At 38.1% G+C, this 16,648-nt stretch overlaps 1 protein-coding gene across 1 annotated transcript in view; it reads right to left on the reverse strand.

The window, feature by feature from the left end:
* The window catches only part of LOC122326062 (heparan-sulfate 6-O-sulfotransferase 1-A), a 124,109-nt gene that overhangs the window by 10,317 nt on the left and 97,144 nt on the right, over positions 1-16,648 (reverse strand). The gene's annotated exons all lie outside the window — the stretch shown is intronic.

The raw sequence follows: 16,648 nt of genomic DNA on the forward strand, positions 1-16,648 counted from the left end.
GCTCGCTGGACTTTACTTTTCTTTTCCTAAAAATGATCTGCAGTGCTCAAAAAGTGGTTCATTCGCTGCCAAGATGATGCCAAAGACAAAGAACTACAAATAAATAAATAAACATAATATTTAAATGCACTACTGTTCAAAGGTTCGGTGTCATTAAGACAAATATACATATACATATAAATAAATAAAAATTAAAATGCCTCTAAAATGTTTTCAACACTGTCCTGGAGCATCCCAGCACTGTCTCCCTCATCTAACATCCCGATTCAACTCATCAGTTCATTAGTAGAGACTGAAATGGGTCAGAAAAGATTATGTGAGTCGAGAGAAAATATGACGCGTGCCAGATCCGTGTCACGTTCAGCAGTGACAGCTCTTAAAGAAATAGCAGACAAATACAAGCCAATAACCCAGCTGCTGTGATGCCTGTTAATCAAGAACAAAGAACAAAGAAGAAATCAATAACTTTTATATAGCTGTAAGTACTTACTTTATTAATTCGATTTTTTTTTTAATGGATCGACAGCACTAATATATATAAAATAAATATACACAGAACACAAACACATATTATACAAACAAAAATGTCCATTTTGGATGCGATTAATCACAATAATGTATATATATATATATATATATATATATATATATATATATATATATATATATATATATATATATGTGTGTGTGTGTGTGTGTTATATAATGTTATACAAAAAAAATTTAAATACACAAATACACAATTCATCCAGCCAAACAGCTTTACACCATAACATGCACTGAGCTCATGAAGAACTTTAATTAGGTAGATATATTAATTCTGAATGGTGGCCCACAGGTGTGCGTGTGAGAGAAAGAGAGACGGAGGCTGTTGTTTTGTGGCCTGTAAGACTCAGCGGCCGTCCTCCTGCTGGGTTCTTATTAGAGACAAGGTACATGAGATTCTGCTGCTTCACGCTGATATGAACTGCAGGTACTCTTGATAATTGGCGGCGCTAGTTGAGGACATGCCACACTCTTATCCGATATGGGAAAAATACTGTTTTACCTCCACCACGGAGAAGAGATATCATGCCATTCAAATCGAAGGAGAGGGACATAATAAGATAAAATAATGAACTTAGATGTCACGTCTTATATAACACACATTTTTAGCCACAAATTATGCACAAACACACACACAAGAAATGCTCAAATCTCAGTAACCTGCCACAAAACTGTCTATCTAAACAACATAATTTGGTATTATATCTGTTCCAAACAAGGCGGTTAATAATCTCGTTTATCTGTCATGGATAACAATGTCAAAACATCTCAGAATGCAATGTGTTGACAGAAATGTCAATTATAAAAACAAGTATATTTCATTGCAGATATAGCTGTGTGCCGTGCACAACCCTGGTTGAGATTCGACCGTAAATTTGCCTGCAAAAGTTTTCGTGAACGCACTTTTTGGCGTACTTCAGATTTATGCATGCGTGGTGGTGTAACATAATCAGCTACTTTTTGTCAGGAGTGACGCAATAATAAAACAAAATCTTCCAAAATACTAGTGCTGTGTGCTTTAACATCTACTACAATAGTGATTGTGAGAAGCGCTCTCACCTGAAAACATAATGAAAACGTCATCTTTTTGAGCCGCCTGCAGATGTAATAATCATAAATGTGCATACAATTTGTGTCACGACTAGTTTGACGGGAGTTCAGCACTCTGCGTTATGTGTATATTGTGCCATGTATTTTTAATAGTTATTTTTAAAGAGCCTGTCTCAAGACGGAGCGGTCTGCTGAATTCATTTGCGTTCTCTCGAGAGTGAATGCATTTGTGTATGTGTGTGTGTAGCTGAGTGAAAGCGTTCTGTGTATCGGCGTTCTCCTATGTGCTGAATGCTGCTGAAATACGTTGTAATTATAAAATTCCCTTTATAAAAAGTCCCCACTTGACTCGTTTTTGAAGAGTTGTTACTTAATGTGAATTCAGCAAAAGAAACCACTTAATCATAACCGATGATACCGATGTGTACGCTATATACAGAGTAATTGTGCGAATACTATGTTATATGAATTGTATGTAGTGTGGATGTCCAAGCCAATCTCAAGGATCAGGATCAGACTCTGTCCTAATCCCGATCTCAATTTTACTTCAGCTGCCGTGCCGGTGTTGTGCAGCGTGGCGGTGTGCACCATCCAGAAGTCGTCAACCATTTAAGGGAAAAGATGCAGAAATGCGCATGTGTGACGTGCGAAAAAAAAGCTTGTTTTAGCACCTCAGACACTTTTGAGCTTGTGTTTAACGCATCCGATGCGCACTTTAGTAACGAGTCACTCGAAAGAATCATTGACTGTTTGCTTTTATCTGCTATCATATGAGACGTCGTCCTCATAACTAGTGCGATTAATCACATCCAAAAAAAGTTTTTCTTTACATCTGTGTGTACTGTGCATATTTATCATGTATACATATATACACACACATACAATTTAGAACATTTTTAGTGTTTACATGTAGATATTTATATTCATGTAATACAAGTATCGGATTGGGACTCAATATTCAATGCCTCGAAAACCTGACTCAGATATCTCTAATAATATGTAACTACTTTTGTAATGCTCAGTATCTGAAGCAAGCCAATACATTCATTAACCATCTTAGGTATCCCAAGTTTAAAAGTTTTTTTGAAAGGTTTTTCCTCAAGGAACGTGTTTACAAATACAAAATAAAAAGAGCTAGAATTTTTAATAGAATTTTATAACTAAATTTCTCCAAATCTGTTCTAATTAAGAAACAATTGTATGGAGTAAATCTCAACAATTCCTCATTTCTCTATTCCTTTATAATAAGACAAACAGTCTTCCACTAGGGGCAGCAGAGGTCTTTGTGCTGGACCGTGACCCGACTATGGCTATACTCTTGTGCAGAAAAGTGACCATATCGATATCACGCACACAAACGCACTATGGGCTCATGGGAATTTGACTGACAGGTTACAGGGCTCCCCACACAATCTATCACAGCACTGCAGCATGTTAAAGAGGACATATCGATGTGCGCTACCTTATTCCACAGACCTGACAGCTGTCATGGATATACATCCCCTAAAATTCCCATCTTCCTCCCCGCATTCATCTCAATCAGACAAGCGCTCGGCCCCTCGACTCGCTGACTGACAGTCACAAAGTTAAAAGCCCTTATACACTACAGACAAAAAGCCCACAGCGTCCTCATCCCCCTGTTTACATCTTCTAAACACTCCTCGAAGAGCCCATTGACTCCGCTTTGAGGAGCGTGCATGTGACGCCTCTGAAAGGAGAAGGTTGACTCACTTCTAGAAATCTGTCTATTTTCACACTGAAAAGAAAAGAGCTCCCGACGACGTGCGCTTCAAACGCAGCCAAGTTTGACCACAAAAGACCCTAATTTGGAAGGAACTTGAGAGCCAATGGAGCTTGAGAGCATTCCATCGAACCCGACACTTGGCATCGAACCCGGTCTGGCTTGAGATAGTGAATGAAGGCTGACACTCGGTGAGAGAGCTATAGATGACAGGCCGTTTGAGTGACAGGCCTCTTTTCAGAAATCACTCGCTATTGAGACGCGAACACAGAAAGTGGAGACGTCTCATTGTAACAATGACCGCTGATGAGGTTCCCACAGGTCCGCCGCCGCTCCATTTTAGGTCGTCGTTTTGTCTCTATCAATACATTTCGGCTTTTGACGAAGCTCGGTTTCTTCTTCGGATGAATCTCGTCTCACCTGCACCTCCCCAGAGCCGAGAGTGAGTCATGAGGCCGGTTCTATCTCGAGCGGTGCAATCATTCTCAGTCGCAGCAGAACTCTCATGATGTACTGATGTAAGATAAACCTCCACAGAATACGTGTGCACCCAGACACTCACGCTCACAGCTGCTCGGTGCCTCATGGGCCGTGCTTTTCACAGGCTGTGAATTAGTCCTGCCACTAAAAAGCTGGGCTGTCATTTATAATGCGCTCAGACGTCTTCCGCTCACATCTCCTCTGAGTCACTCTGAACTCTGTCTGTTAGCACTCACAAACACAACTAGAGATAAGACAGAAACGGGTGATTAAAAAGTGCTGACTGAAATTTCATCTTTGATTTCGTGTGGACGAGCTCGTAATGCGGACGTTCGAACACAAGTGCCCACGTAACGCGCAAAAGGGCGATTCTCACAAATACCACCGAGATGTGTCATATTTCACCCCAGAATCAAAAACAAGAAATTCCATTTTGCATAACAAAACTGAGGTCTAATTTCAAATGTGGTAATACTTAACTTAAAGATTTATAATGCAGTATAAAGGGTTATAAAGGGTGTAATGCATTCTAATTATTTATAATGTGCATTGTAATACATTAAATCTTTTTGTAAATAATTATAACCGATTAAGTGTGAAAATGAACTGATAAGTTATAATGCGTTTACAATTATTCATTAGATTGCATTAAGGTGCATTACAAGGCATATTTTATGCATTTATATATGCATTATACATAAAGGCTTTAAGTAAAGTGTTATTAAAAAATCTTTTATCCAGATAATTTTCAAGAACGTATCTACAAAAAAATGCTACGTTTTGTAGCTTCATTTGTTTAGATGTTTAGATATTTTATTGTGTGACTCTTTGCCATTGGTTCACCAGCAAATAGTTCTCATGAAACACAAATTCATCTTTAGTTTATTAGACTCCCTTGACCCGACCTTCTCTCTGACACGCGCATGTCCTCACATTTAGTTAATTAAATACGACACCACAGATATGTTGTTCTAATGAAAAAGCTATTATTGTGGGAACAAATATTTGCACTCTCTATTACTAGCAAACACACACACAACTGAAGCCTTTGAAGTGTCAACAGGAGAAAGGAACAGAGTACAAGAGAAAAGAGAAAATCCACGGTGTCAGGAAGAAAGAGAGAGAGACAGAGACAGACAGAAAGAGGGAGAGAGAATTTCAATTAGCTTTTCTAATACCAACAGAGGGGCTGGGCTGGCAGCCGGAATGATTTATCAAAGTTATTGCTTCTCTTAATGAGAAAACATGTCACACGCCTGGCTTTGTAGAATGACAAGCTAAAACCAAACAGAGGGAGGAAAAAAGGGCCTTTTTTCTTAGAGGGTAAAAGCACACATACACACACAACTGGAGGGAGATGCACCATTGGAGTAATAACAAAGCCCTTCTTCTCAAAGCGGAGGTAAATATCAGGTCTGTGCACTCTGCTCAGCAATCATTTCATAATACCCAATCCATTATTAGAATATTAATTGCACTCTACATACCGTCATTTCTGTGTTTGTACGTGTGCTTCTAATAATCTGCCAATGGAGAAAGTGAACTCTGTGCCCGTGAGGCTGTTCCTGCAGTGTGGGAGGGTTCTGTGGCTGGCAGAAACACAAAGCTGTGATATAACTGAGACAAAGCGCTGTGTAGTACTACGGTGAAGAAGATGCCACATCAATGCAAAATACCTTCCCCATACAGTGCCTTTTAATATTCTAGACAGCAATGTAAAAATTAACAAAAAATATTATACATATAAGAATAAGAATAAGAATAACATGTAAGTCATACATTTATCTGTTATCTATATATATATATATAAAATATTAATGCTTCTTAATACAAATATTATATATTACCTTACAAATATATATTATCTTACAATCTTAATATAAAAATTACATATACAAACACATACATGTATTTCATGATTTACATACTTTAATATTGTCTTACATATTTTAAGTGATACACACACACACATATATATATATATATATATATATATATATATATATATACATACACACACACACATTTTTTTTTTACTTTTACAAAATTAAATGTACTATTTTAATAATAATATAAAATATAATTTCTCAATTGCATTAATATTATATATATATATATATATATATATATATATATATATATATATATATATATATATATATATATATATATATATATAACAATAATAAATATAAATAAAGTGTCCAAGCCCTACTTGTAAGTCAACAATTTCATGTTTCTTTTCATTTTATTCAAAGAATGTTAAGAGAAAGAGGCATCTGAGACAATGTTTGCTTTTTTTAATAAAAAGATGGATTCAAAAGATGGAGTTCCGTTGTCTGATGATAAAGTACAGCTGGCCGTGGCTTGCCTGAGAACCCAATGTACAGACACATGCTGTTATCAACTCAATGAACAATCCTGATAAAGATTAATGCAAACTGCAACACTGAGAGCCCCGGCATTGAATGACCTCACGCTACAAAACACGCTACACATTGGTACTGTATGACGACAAGAACAGCAGAAACTACAGCACGGAGATGGTATCTTATCACACACAGCTGTGGCCAAAATTATTAGAACACCAGTCTTTTCTAAAGCTAAAAAAATGGTTTATGTCTGTTATTTCTGGTAGTGTGTAAGTAGGAAATATCAGTTTACATTATCAAACAGTTTTTTTCGGAAATAATTATAATAATCCTGTGAAATTTTTGCTTGCACAAGGAGTGTGACAATAGCCAGTGTGTCACACAGAGATCTGACCTCATCATCATCCAGTTTGTCCGGAATGAGAGCCCCCAGACTGATGTCACATGGACTTTTTTACTACGTTTCTGGACCTGGGATCATTTCAGTTGCTGTCTACGGAGGGTCAGACGGCTCTCTGATTTCATCAAAAATATCTTAATCTGTGTTGTGAAGACGAACAAAGGTCTTACAGGTTTAAAACCACATGAGGGGGGAGTAATTAATTATATCATTTTCATTTTGTGGTGAACTAACCATTTCAGAGTTTTGGCATTTGTGTAAATATGATGTTGTGAAATATAATAGATTTTCTTTATCAATTAAATCAACATTTGGTGCGGTCACATTTGCGTTTAAGGCAGATTTTGCGGGTAGGTTTCAGATCAGATTTCTGTAAAAAGAAATGAAATTAAATGAATCCAGGTGTTCCCTAGTTCGGAAAACAAAATGAAACAACGCAAACCCAAAACAAAATGAAAAAAAATACATCTGGCCAACAAAACAAAGCACAACAGACTAACAACTAAACTAAACTAAAATAAAATAGAAATGCAAAAATTTTCTCACACTGCTTGAGAGCAAAGTAATTTAGGGCTTTAACAATAATTGTAGGAACAATGGTATTTGGACAAAAAGCAGTTACCATGGTAAATTCCCAAAAGGAAATCCAGGCTCAAACCGCCCACCATTCTCTACACTTAATCTCTTGTTCCTTGTCCTCTCCTGTTGTAAAACAGGCCGAGGGGCAAGCCACATTTTTAATTTGCCATGAGGGAATTTGGGAAACTCTCGAGCCTTCACGCAGTAAAACCCTTCAGCGCTTTAAACTTCACACCTCTGTCTCACCCTCCATCTCTCCACTCTCCGAGCTGAAGTTTGGCTCTGAACCCCAGCACAGCTGCGGGGCAAAGTCCTGTCTACTCAGAGCACACTCTCGCCAGTGTGCCATGCATTAAGATCTGTGCGTGTGAAGTTACGCCTGCCAGTTTTGCTTAACATTTTATCACTTATCATGTGGAAACACGCCGTCTCTTTTTCGCAGCAGATTAAAAAAAGCCTGTCCCCGCTGTAGGACACTGCACGCTTCTGTCGGCTCAAGGGATGCCTTCTTCCTTGACTTTTCTGTCACTCGTCTTGAAAACTTCTGCAGTGATGTAGCTCAGGCGGGGCACGGCATCTTAATGAGCTGGATATTCCAACAGAATTCCCTGCTGGTGGAATGAATTTGACAGACTGAAGCAAACACACACAGAGTCGAGTTTACGCTCCTGAGGCGATGTGAACCTGAGTAACTGATGTAATTAGTTGAGGTCCTCCTCCGCTGCAGGTGGGCCGGACTCTCCAGACAATTATATAATTAGTCCTGAGGAACTCGTTACTGGAGCACATTTTAATATGAATGCTGGCGTAATTGTGTCCGTAATTGTGATGCAAACTGACTTGATGATATCGTCTCTGGAGCTCAGGACAGCCTAATGAAATGAATTCAAACCTAAATGTTTAAAAGAATCAAACGTGGCTTCAAACTAAAAGTGGGGAATTGGCTGAGATGTTTAAACCAATGCAAATCCCTAAACTAACATACGGTAAGCTGATTGGTCAATAGAGAAATACATTTTAGGGATGCCCGTTAAAGCAGTATTGGTTTTCAGTCAACTTTAGAGAGATTTTAACAATGAAGTGAAACACCAAATAAACATGGAACGCATATCAAAAGTGGTACTGCATTCAATCATTACAGATTTTTGTAAAATATATTTAAAACAGAACCAATTAAAATAAATGACTTTTATATACAAATAAAAATAAATTAAAATCTTTAAAATATTCAAACATGAGGAGTTCAAATGAGGAATTGTTTAAAATATAGCCATGGAAATAGGAAATATCACAAAAATAGCCACTACTATATTGGTTTAATAAAAAAACCCAAAATTTAATGAAATAAAAAAATCTATGTTCATAATTATAATTAACAGTTAAATGTGAGCACTATTAAACATATTAAAACTAATTTTCATATTGCACAATGTTAAGCTGCAATGCAATTTAAAGTGATTTTTATATATTTATGTATAGTATGCATTTGGACAGTCAGTCATTTTTAGGTCATTGGCCATAACAAAAATTAATAAAATAATAATATATAGTGAAATCAGTTTGAATTAGTAATATAGTGAATTCCTAAAGTTACTGCACTGACATCAAACACCAAAATATTGTGTATTTGAAATGTGTGTTGTGGGAGAGAGACTGCAGAGCGGAAAACTGCCATTTTCCTGATACAGCTACATCTTGAGTGAGTCACCTCTTCTTCACTGATGAAATAAACCCGAGACCGTGTGTGGGAAAGGAAGGGGAACAGGACAAAGACATTACAAACACACAGTGACACACAGACAAAGTCAAACACACACACTCAACATATAAAAAGAAAAACGAAAGCAGTAGACTGAATTATGTTTCATTTTTCAGTGTTTGGGATTTGCAAGTAAAATCACCTTCCTGCCAAAACAGAGAGCCTGAATGCATTACACTGGGATAGGTTTATCTCTTATGAATACACACAAACATATCAAAGACTCTGGAGGCGCGGTGTGTGTGTGTGTGCGTTTGTGACAGGTTGCGTGTGACTGACAGCTGGTGATTTATCTACTGTAGACCGTCTTGATGACAGGATACTGATTCATGGCCTCTTGTATCCTCATGCATATGAATGTTGCTGTTGATCTAGAAAAGTATCCTCATTTATACTGCAAGATTTTATTGAAAAGAGAGAGCGAGATGACCCCAATAACAGACAAAAGCCAGACCGCCATACCAATGATATCAACAGATTTCCCAATAGAAATGAATCTCTCCAAACCTGTCAAAATTTCTTTCCGAGAACTTTGTGGAGACATTCAAGAGCACAAAAATGTGATCAACACATCAGAACCGTCATGCACTAGCGGTTGGTTAAAATATTAATACAGTTATTCATCAGTCAGCTGGGATCTAAACATTACAATGTTTAAGTTACATTAATTGTGCAAGTTACATCAAGAACAATTACCCTCAATCTTCTAACAGTTTTAAAGCACACAAAAAATCAATCAAATGGAACAAGTTAGAGAGTTTGAAGTGAAAAGTGCAATAAAAAAGTCTGCCATAGTGACAAAAAAACAGCATAATTTTAATTTTGATATTCATTTATAATAAATTATTTTCTTCCTGCAACTTATATCAATAACGAAAGATAAGAAAATCTGAAAGTGATGGAAGAACATGGAGGACGTAAGAAAGATCTGACTCAAACTTACATTACCCACATAAGCAGCACAGCACATTGGAGACTACAATGCCCTTCCCATGCCCTACATTACTCCTCCTCCTCCTCCAAATGCCTTCATTCTTTCCCCATTTCCCTCTTCGTCCACACGCTCATCCTCCCACTCGCCATATCTATCGTGGTCTATCACAGTTCTCCTTTTTGCTCACAATCCCAACCGCAGTCATCACAGATCCCCTGCCGCTCATCTCTGAGTGAGACCGGCTGCTCCGGAGGTGATGAGTCTGCAGCCAAACTTGTTTAGCCTCCAGACATTTTCAGAGCGTTAAAATACAGCTGTCAGCAGAAGCCTGCAGGGAGCCGCACTGAAGAGATGAACATGCCCGATTAAGATTTTAATTAATCCCAAAATATTATGATTGCCTTTGAGACTGATAAGCTAAAACGGGGTTTCACAACATTCAAAATATACGCAACGACAACACACGCCAATCTCAATTTTCACCCCATCGCTAACAAATTTCTCTCGCTTCATTCATTATTGCTCTGTAGAGGCATGGACAGGTGATGCGAGAGATGGTTTTTCTATCACTCTCCTTTCTCTCTTTCAAGCCTGACACTCCAGATCTTGGATTTATAAGCTTCTTATTCATTTGGTAGGAAAGATAAGCTAATCCACAGAAAAAGCATATTTACACAGGAGAAAAGGAGAAAGGCAGTGAATTGAAAAGAGAAAGCGAAGATCTATAGCAGTCTGGGGACTAGAGACATCTGTCGTCACCATTCACTTTCATTGAAAAGAGCAGCCTGAACATTCTCCAAGATAACTAAAAAAAGTCATAAATGTAACTTATAAATAGTGATAGAAGATAGAAATGTAAATGATTGGAAGAATTATTTAGTTATTTAAAGAATGAAATAAATATATATATATATATATATATATATATATATATATATATATATATATATATACACATACATACATACATATACATGTTTTTTTCATGGTTTCTTTTTAGTTAAAATATTCTTCAGAAGATCCTCTTTTGTGTTTTATAGTAGAAAGAAACACATTCAGGTTCATAGAGGGTGAGTAAATGATGACAGGGCTTGCATTTTTAGGTGATGTGTCTCTTTAAATTATGCACCTCATATATTCATAAAAAACAAAGCGCTGAAAAACCTCACAGATGGAGATAAACGACCAACATACATCTGCCCTCTTCTCTGAAAGCATCTTGTTTAAGCCGTGTTTTGCATTTACCCACCATATAAAGTGCAATATACCCATCCCCCAATTAAAAATGAATGAAATAAAAAGAAAATAACGACAAAAGCAGGGAGCTGGTTGAGGCAGAGAGCTAAAAGGATTAGTATTGCATGTCAGCGCTCCATTCATGGGTCACCCACAAGTGCATTGTGGGAGGGCAATCCTCAGTTTTTAGATAAGACAATGAGACAGAATTGAGTGATGGGAAGATTTGGAGAAAACTGGCTATATCTGTCGGCTGTGAGTTGGGACTGGGTGGGTGCGTGGTGCCAGTCGTGCCAGAGAGACCTGCAGGCTGGCAAGAGGAGAGCAGCTTTCATAGTCTTCATCTTGGCAGAGCCACAATGTTGGCACCGCCAGTGGAGAACTACCTCTTTGCTATACGCATTGGACATCAAACACGTGCACAAATAAATAGAAAAATATATTAAAAATCCAAAACAAAACAGTTCTTTGCTGCCAAACTAAGCTGTCAAGTAATTACATTAATTATTATCACAAGGCAAAACAAATCATTGAAAATGTGAATCCACTGGAAATTAAAGAAACCAAAAAGCACTAGGGATGAGTCTAGTCAATAGGTTTGCTGCGATAGATTGTGTTGATGGTAAAACTGGTGTTAATTTAGTTGCAGTTGTGTTCTTCTCCTAATTTTTATTTTTTTTTTCTCTCATGAATCCTGTCTACTCTCAGCGTTCGCTCGAGGACCATACTAGACTCCCTCGTGGAACTCATCAGTTAACCGGACGGCGCATTCTGCTCGTTCTATTGCTAACCTGAGCACCATGTGAAGAGTGTTCTCCGAGGATGGTCCATTCATGGAGTTTGTTCCGAGGATGATCTCGCCAGTCCCACTCCAGACCCAGTGCCCAGCCCACCATTTCTCCGCTGTGCGCAGCCCCTCTGCTCACCCTCAGCTCAAAGTCGATATGGGGTGAGCTACCAGGGACTACCATCCTCCAGCATCCCAGTGGTCAGGGAATGCCTCAACTCTGCCTCCAGACTCATTGGCCCGGACTCCGAAGTGGCCCGTGGAACCTGGGGCTCCACATTGGCTCTTGACTCCTTCGCCTCCACTGTCTCCCGTCCTGATCCTCAAGCTCCACTTGGCTCCCCTGTTCCTCTGGTGCCGGCTTGGTATGGCGTCGACCTTCCTGCAACTCGGAACTTCACTCCACTGGTTGTGCCTCATTGCCTCAATCCTCAGTCCCTCTGGCTCCTCTACAGCCCTGGGCCCTGAATCCGGTCTCGGTCTACGCCTCGGGCTCCTCTTTCACCAGCGACAGTTGCTCCTCCTCCTCCATGTCTGCTCCCTTACCCTGTGTTTTGCTCCCCACATGTATGTCCATATTTGGTTTCCCAATCCTGTTCTTGTTTTGTCATTAGTGTTTCATTGAGTTCCAGGTGTGTGCCTGTTAATTATTTAGTTAAGTCCTCAAACTCAAAACTCAAACTCAAAAGCTATACGCAGAATTGTTGCTAATTTAAAAGTCAAAGGGAAAGTAAAATGCGGACCCCATTTTCACAAGCTATTTAAAAGTGAAGGAAAGCAAGAAAACTCCAACCTTACGTTGATAACGGTATTATCGGTGTTGATACACATGTATTAACCGGTGGAGAAATGTCCTTATAACCCTACTCGTCATTAAAATGGACTAGTTTATGTTCATTATTTTCTGTCATTTAGCTAAGCTTCCTCTTTTTTGCAACTGTGCTTTAAAAGTGACGCATTTACAGATGTTCCCTTTCAGAGAGGCTTTTTTGCATGTAGTATGCCTCGATTTAGTAACACAACTGTCATCATGTTAAATCTTTCTCAGCGGAGCCCTATCTTAACAATACATTTTAAGGCAGTTGCTGTCAGACTTCATATTACATGCTGTGAGCAATAATGAAATTGTTATGAAAAATACAATAATTTTACTGGTGTCTTCATACTAAACCAGCACATAAACATAAATATATATATATATATATATATATATATATATATATATATATATATATATATATATATATATATATAGTTATGTTTATACAGAAAAACATAGATTTATTTATTTTACTGTCACTTTTGATTCTTTTAATGATTCCATACTTGCTGAATAAAAGTAATTAAAACAATCTTACAATTGGACAGTTTATAGTGTATACTATGAACAAACACTCTTACGCAAGCACAGTTACTGATTATTATTAACTATATTATTAACTATAATTCTATTTTCACCCATATACCCACGAAAACACCTCTGCATCCTGTTTAAAATCTGTCATGTTTCTGATATACTCCGAAATGGTATACAAACATATGTACACACATACACAGCACGAGGCAGTCTGCCAACATTTGCTTTTATGTCTGTGGGCAGGATATAAAAAATAAACAAATACATATTTCCAGAGGTATAACTCCCTATCTCCTTAAGAAAACACAGTCAAAGCCTGGCATTGAAAAGCAGTGAGCCAGAAATCCCAACAATATCAGTTTCCTCAGCTTCATACCTGCCTGTATCTCTCAAACAAAACACAAATATTAATCACACACACAAACACATACCAGCAGTCAAGGACAACACGATAGCACATCAAAACTAAAGGCATTCTGTTGGAAAATACAGTGGATATACCAAGATGCAGCCGTTATATCAGATGGTAATACCATGGTACTTTGATTTACACCGCAGGACCAGTCGTCATTAAACAGACGGAGGAAACGCTGAGCTCACAGGGCTTTATCGAGCCTGATAACTCCAACGGGTGCTATGATAACACAACCAACACACAAAGAGGAGACGTGAATGGCATTGTCTGGCCTGGTAAATAATAATTTGCATGTCACCATCTTTTCCTTTCTGTGTGCGATACAGAGATGTATCACATACTGCTGTGAAGTCTATTCAAAATAAAGAAAGAGGAGAATGAGGAAGAGAAAATACGTATGCGTTCTCTACATTTGCTCGAAGGCAAAACAGCATTTGCTGTAATCTCTAAAAAAGCAGACTAAGGGAGAGCTGACAGGTTGATTGTTAACAAATGGCAATTTTTTTCAATCCTTTTGGAAACACCTGCGTCTCTGAATTTTTGGATCGAATTGCTTTGCCTCAAGCGCATGTGGACACAACAGATACACTAACGTGGTCATGAACCACACATTCATCAAAAAAAAAAGCCTGTCCTCAGAATGACTTTAATCTCATCTGGACTCTTCTCTCATGCGGTCTCTCTCGCAGTGTCTGCAGCATGTATATTTCTCAGATGTTCAAGAGTTCCTGTGTCCAGGGACATCAGAAGCAGCTGCTTTTAACAAGCTCTGACTGCAAAATCTTTGAAAAGTCTTGGTCATTCTCAGTTCTAGACTCAACACCAAAGAAGGCAGAGTTTGGAAGAAGGCCATGGAGTAACTTCAGGGTGGAATCGAAAAGCCTGAAAAGTTTGTTTCAGTAACAGAGGACTGAAACAGAAAGGAGACGATGTCACGCAAAACAACACAGATCTGCTGAAGAAAGACACTTTTCAACTCCAGGAGTTACAACACAAAAACAAGCAATTAGAATTGACATTTTGGTGTGAACCCAAGGCTATTTGATGTCAGAGTTTACTTTTGTTTGGTTAGTGTGGAAAGATGCTGCCTGAATTGGTCTGTGTGCTGCAATAGAATATTCATTCATATCACAGCATGTTACAATGGGAAGGAGTTTACTGTGAAAAATTGTTGTGGAGAATCACAAAAATATAGTGTAATAATAATAACAACAAATAATAACAACAAAAAATATATATATATATATATATATATATATATATATATATATATATATATATATATATATATATATATATATATATATATATATATACACACACACACACATATATATGTATATATAAAATGCATGCAATATTATTTATATATTATTTTGTAATAATTATTTCCAAAGTGAGTAGAATATATTTATATAATTCTTTGTGCAGCTGTGTTAAATACAACTATTATTTTTCAAATGAATAAATGAGTGTGTGTGTTTGATTTTATTAATTTAGTTTAATAAATTTTTTTAAACTTTTAAACTAAGCAAAAATACCATCACCAGAATACATTAAATTTTAAAATACCTCAACATCAAATTGCTATTTTTATTAGTAGTATTATTATTTATTTATTTATTTATTATTACAATATTACTGTTAATAATATTATACATAAATGCAGCCTTGGTGGGAACAAAACACTTTTGATTAAACGTAATCAAACATAGGAGAAAAAAAATGTGTGTAATATTGGTAAACAACTGCTTTTTGCCTCCAACCAAAGGTTTCCAGAATAACTACCCCATCAAAACCAGCATCTGCCAATCAATTCCTCTGAAGTGTATCTGCGCAGCCCAAGGCACCAATTCTTGTTCAATTCTCCACCATCTTGTACCAGAGAGCACCGCGGCCAACTGTGTTCCTTCATGCCTGAACTTGCCTGAACTCTCATTCTGTGCTGCAAGCTTTTAATGAGACAGACAGACAGGAATAACCCAGACGCTCCTGAGACAGGTACTTTCGCAATCAGTCTTTATAAGGAGAGGGATCCGCCAAGGCGTCCACCTCCTGCCCACGTTCAGCTCCACCGTAGGAGCATCTGCGGCGCCAGATCGATATCACGCCTTAGGATTCAGACGAGCGGGGTTAACGGAGATAACCGGAGAGAGGAGAACGCCGTTAAAGTGGAAGGTGGAGAGGAACGAAAATAACACACAGGAGGCGTGAGGAGCACAGGGAGATGACGGAAGTGCAAAAAAATATGAAGGTAAATGAGTGAGAGAACGAGGGAATACGACGGTGGGAAATAGACAAGACTGAAATAGCCGAAAGAGAGAGAGAGAGAGAGAGAGAGAGAGGAATAAAAGCGACTACAAAAGGTACGCCGGGTCAGTGAGCAGAAGTGTGTGCGGGCTTCACATAAGCAAAGACCACCCAAAGGCCTCCTGACCGCAGAACACCGAAACAACAGCGGCTCTGACACGGAACTCTTCCCCGGCTGGTCACAGAGGACCGGTCTGATGGATGAGGTGTTGATGGGAAGGCCAAGTTCTTCTTTAGAGGTTTGAGGGATGAAATAAAAAGTGTGACGGGAAAAAGGAAGAAGGAGAGGTTGAAAAAAAAAAAAAAAACCTTGAAACCCAATTCTCACCTCAGCGCCCCTGAAGACCGAAGACCTAGAGGCCATATGCTATTATGAGGGCTACGAGACATCTAGTGATTTGATTTCACATTCAATATGTTCCTTGTCAGGCCCTCTGAGAAGACGTGCCCTGTGCATTATCTTTGAAGCCAATTAAAACACTGACAACAAAGAAACACTTGATCACACATGGGTCACTGGGAGATATATGCGTTGAGTGGTTATATACGGTAAAAGCTATTTTTAGAGCTTGCTTATCTGCAACATGGTGTTAAAATGTTGCCGGTTCGATGTTAGAACAACATTCAGCAGATGTTTTTGTGAAGCTTGTGTATCTAAATGTTGCACACAGATATAATGCTT

The sequence above is a fragment of the Puntigrus tetrazona genome, chromosome 2 (assembly GCF_018831695.1).
Source record: "Puntigrus tetrazona isolate hp1 chromosome 2, ASM1883169v1, whole genome shotgun sequence".
In the NCBI taxonomy this organism is placed as follows: Eukaryota; Metazoa; Chordata; class Actinopteri; order Cypriniformes; family Cyprinidae; genus Puntigrus; species Puntigrus tetrazona.